Genomic DNA, 5,347 nt, shown 5'->3' with positions numbered 1-5,347 from the left:
TCAGAAAGATGTTCCATAGCACAGCCGTGCACTTTGGAGTTCTCTCCTTCAGGTGAATTACCTACTTTTGATTTGAACTTAGCTCTGACTAGCTTCATTTGTTGGGCCTCAGTTTTCACACTGGAGAAAATTTTGAACAATTGGTCTCGATAACTACCAAATCTTCTCATGCAATTCATGATTTCATAGATCTCTTTTGTGTCCTTCCTGAGGCTGGAGGAACCCTAACCTTTGCAATCACTCTTCCTATGCAAGCTACTTCATAGTTCTAATCATCTCTGTGCCTTCTCTAGTTCTAATACACATTTTTTTCAAGTAGGGAGGCTAAAACTTCACATGTCATTCATATTGTGAATGAATCGTGCATGATGGCGTTTTCCATTCTATTCTTTTTGCATTCCTAAAAAAGCCTAACATTTTGTCTGCTTGCTTAACTGCTATTGAGCACTGAGATGGTGTTTTGGTGTCTATCACAGCACCAAGGTCTCATTCTTGAGCAGTTGCAGTCTGTTCAGAGCCCATTATTTCATCTGTGAATCTAAAAATGAATTTTATTGTGGGCCACGATACTTCACTGGAGCCAGTCAGGCAAGAAGCTACAGCTTTAGTCCAGTCCAGTTTGAGCATATGGAGAAATGAAAGATAAAACTGCAATTTAAAATTGGACTGCTAACGAAATAAAAGCAGGAGCAAGAGAGCTGGCAAGATACACTTTTGAGGCTGACTGCAATCCTTTATTCTGCCTGTCAGCAATGATTCTGAAGCCATGATGACTCTGAACTTGGCCATACAGGAGACATCATAACTGCTGCACTGGGATTTTAATGCCAATGGAAAAAATAATTCCTGAATTGTACATCCAAGAATACTTTCAGTTATGTATTACAGTTTTGTTTGTACATTTGCATGAGAGTGAAGGAGAAGTAGGGTCTTTTAATTCTGTTACAAATTTCACAGTTATGAAGAAATTACTGCACTTCACTATTCAGTACGAACTCAGTCCCTGTTAGTGCCACTGGTAAGGAGGAGTATGAAGAATGAAGGATAAAGCACTTGTCTAAATTTTCCAAGAAATTCAGTCTGAGTCTGTGACTTAGGAACACCATCCTGACATTGCTGTGAAGAAAGCTTTTGTTGCAGCTGGGGAGTTTTGGCAGATAAATTTTAAAGATCAATTGAGCTTTATTGAAATTTGAAATAGCATACCTGGAAGTCTTTTAATAATTGGCTATTGCGATATTTCTTTTAAGTTCTATTTGAGTGCACAGATGGCCTTATGTCTAAGGCCCTTTATTGGCTTTCAGAATAAATATGTTAACACTTAAATTAAGTGTTTTGGGGACTAGTTATTCAAATTCATTATTCCTCAGCTTTACATGTGACTGAGGGACAATGAAAAGACTTTTCTTGTTTACATGTGGGTTTGTCTTACAATATGTGACTGATTGCATTACAACTTTTCTAGCAAAAGTTTGCCCATAGAGCTTACAGATCATAATTATGGCCTTAGATGTCATCTTTTCAGCTCAATTTCTCTTTCTACTCATTTCTACACTGCCAAGTACACAGAGTCTCAGTTTCTGTGCACAAGTACTACATGTGTCTAGTTTTAAGTGTTCTCTTCCTGTAATGTTGGAATGACTACAGAAACTGCCTTTTCATTTCTTGTCTATTCCTTCAGTGGACTGTTATGGATGTCTCCTCAAAGCCAAAAGGGATGCCAGATTAAGGCTGAGGTTTAATCCACAAAATAAACAAAATAAAAGCTGCTTATAGACATTTACATAAAGTGGACCATTCACAGGAAGATGAGAATCTCTTTCAATGCTTAAGACTTCTGCTATTTTTTACATGTATTTGAACCAGAAGCAATAAGTCATGTCCAAAAGTGTGTCTAAGACACATGACAAGAGCATAAGGGCAGTTTCACAACAGGGACTTCAAGTCTTATCTCCTATCAAAATTGGAAGTGACTTCTCTATTAAGATTTTCCTTTGATTCTGTCCCCATACATAGAAGCTATTTTAATCTTATAAACATACCCAATAAAATTTTAAGATGTATAAAGCCAAGTAAGAAAATTGGAAGCCCCTACTAGAGGAGTCTCAATAAAAGAGGAAATTTCATCATATTACAAAGTGTCATGGACCCACCTTCCCTTTCCAGGAGAAAAAATGCCGCACAAAGCCCATTTATCAGCCCCACTATGGGCTCATGTCATCACAAGCACCAGAGCTCCTGTCTTGTCCTAACTTATTTCAAGTGAGAGTCTAATTGTCAACAAATTTTCTGCTACACAGAAGTCTCGCCTCTCATTCTCTCTCTCTCATCCTTTGCCAGGCATGCACAGGAGAATACATTAATCCTTTTCTAACTGAACTCTCTGAGACCGAAGGAGGGTACAGGCTGCAAACCTGGCATGCTGCCCATCCTACACACTCCCCTTTAGAGCCCTCTAAAATATCCAAGCAAGGAAAAGCCAAAATAAACCAACAAAACAAAATATTTTCCTTCTAATGTCTCATTGAAGCAGTGGGTTTAACAAAACATCAGACAGCACTTACCTCAGAATTCTTACTAAGAGCCCCTAATTTTTTTCTTGGAAAAAAAAAAATATCTCTGAGCCTAGCCAAACTAATCCCCTGAAATACATGAGAGACACAACCAGTGCACCTTCGGCGATTGCTATCAGCTCATTTTTTCCTAATCTGAAAAGTTCATCTCCAGGCTAGGGTCTCTACCAACATGACACAGGCTAAGAACTAGCTTTTAACAGGAACATACCTCCTTTTCACTTTGTCTCATTGGCTTGTTTACTCAACATTGTCATGCATTAGTTACTTAAATAAACAAAACCTGTGCTCTAGTATTCTTTTCTAAGAAAGAATTCCTAGATGCCTACAAATCTGGGTATCAAATGTTAGTAAAGGCATACAAATCTGACACTGAACAAAGCCATTACAGATCATTATGATCCTAACTAAATGCCATTGTACCTGGTATGCAGCATTTCAATGCCCTCAGTATATAGCAAAAGGAAAAGTATTGTTTTTATAATACAAAGTACTGCATGAAATGCAATCAGCTCACATGACCATTGCTGTGTATGAACAAAATCCAGATGGGTTCCTCTGGATCTGAGTTTTAGAGAAAATCATATTGTGTTGGGAAAAGGTCATCTCCATTGGACCTTCCACAGTGCTATCACTTCTTTGTATTTGGATTACTTTTTCTTGAGCCTTCAAAAATACTACTCACCAGCAAAACCAGAATGCTAAATAGTCACATTTATTCAGTGAGTATTTGTAACACGTTGCCCAGCAATCCCTCATCATCCGTCTTTAGCTTGCACAAAACAACAGCCCAGTGCTATGTGGCAATTTTTCAGAAGATTCTTACTTCACTCAAGTTGATATCAGGACAGAATCTTGATCTGATATATTTTGGGTCTCGAAGAGTCTGTTAGTGAAGACTCAAGTGGGTGTCAGCAATGTCATCTATTTCCCATTATTGTTTTTGGCTGAGCAAGCAATCTAAGCTTTCCCATTGTAAGTACTTTGGCCGTCAGACAGCTGTCAGATGTTTCCAAAGCTGCCAGGTTAGCCATAAATACTAGACCAATACTTTAACACAGTCAGGAAGATGCACTGAAACTACATGAAGTCGTGACACTCACTCTCTACTGTTTTTGTTCAGATGCGTACTGAATGGACAGCCCATCATGTTCAGGAATGGACAAGAAACTGTTTAGCTCAGGATGACCACCAATACTTGCAAAATGCATCCATGTAGTTCCATATAGAGCCATTTACAAATGACTCCCCGGATTACTACAGACTAGTCAGCAAGTCCAGCTTCACCTCTGAAATGCCTATTTCCCAGCTGATTTTGGTAGTGACTCACTCAAAAATGGTTAGTATTACAGCTCATCATGGATGAAGTGAGGCTTGGGCAAATCCCAATGGCTGGTTCTTTCTCTCACTGAATAATTAGGATACAGGCCAGTCCTTCCCATGCACACCAGCTGTGCACTCCTCAGCCATCACTAAGCATATGCATAATCTGGAACTAGTAGTTCCTGTCAGTCAGCTGGCTGTTAGTACGTCAGGCACAGGATAATCTCCAGGACATTTTGTGAGGCAAGAGGCTCTCAAAAGAACTTATTGACTGTGCCACATGTGCAGGAGTCAAGAAGAGAGAAACCAAACTAAACTAAACAAGCAAACAAACAAAAAAAGAACAAGATGAGTTTTCCTCTAAAAAACATGCCACTGAAGCATGCTTAAAGTTTGAAAAACCCATACATTCCCTTACACCAAAGCTCTTGTTCCTAGCAGAAAACAATGTCCCTAAGCCTATTCAACGGGCTCTTCTTCTTGTAGCCTGACAAATGACAAGTCATCACTTGTGGAAAAAAATATCTTTTTAATGACCATCTTGCTTTTTCTGAGCATCCTCTTCTTATTTTATTATTCTAGATGTAGAGCAGTAGCAGGCTTTCCAGGGTTACACCAGAAAAACTTTGTTGTACCTGCGAAGATCAAACACTCACAGAAGCAAAAAGACTCACTCTGTAAAGAGATGTGGGGTAGCTGAAGCCATAGGCATTTACAAAGGTCCTGCTCTCAGTGTAGAAAGACACACTGGATATAGAATATTCCTTACATGGGGATCCTTCACCTGGACAGAGCTCTAAAACAAGACATTCCTCAGCTTCAGAGCCAAGGAAGTAAATATGTAAAGAAATAGATCAGTTCCTGTCTAGGAAATACAGTCAGTTAATCAAGATGATGTATCTGTTTTGGATTTTGTCATCATAGTGTCAGTGTTCAGTGAACAAGCTTCTCAGAAAAACTCCATTTATAATTAGGTATCTAATGACGGTGATTTACAAACTGCCTGGCACCCACCAGCCTTTTGAAATGTACAAGCAGATTTTCTAAAGAATTCATCATGTCAACGTGATGCACTTCTTTTTAAAATCCATATTTGTATTTTGGGAGTTTTCTTTGATATCACAGTCAAAAGGGTGTGGCTATGTGTGGAGCTCAAAGTACTGTTGGTTCTACAGTATCTTTTATATTGCCCAGGTGAAGATCTCTATATTTCAGAAATGACATAACATACCAAATATCAGAAAAATAAATTACTCATTTCAATTCACTTTGAAAGTTAACAGGCAGGCTTTAAAATTCAGCACATACACATAACCCTTCATAGCTAAAACAATCTGTCAAAATGTCATTTATAAGGCAGTTAATCTTCCAGGGAATATCAAGTTTAAGAAATATTTAAGAACAATCTTTTTCAGACAGCCTGAACAGTACAGTTTGCCTGACCTTTTTGA

The sequence above is a fragment of the Anser brachyrhynchus genome (assembly GCF_964034855.1).
Source record: "Anser brachyrhynchus genome assembly, chromosome: 3".
Lineage (NCBI taxonomy): Eukaryota > Metazoa > Chordata > Aves > Anseriformes > Anatidae > Anser > Anser brachyrhynchus.
Note: the sequence above shows the minus strand (reverse complement) of the source record.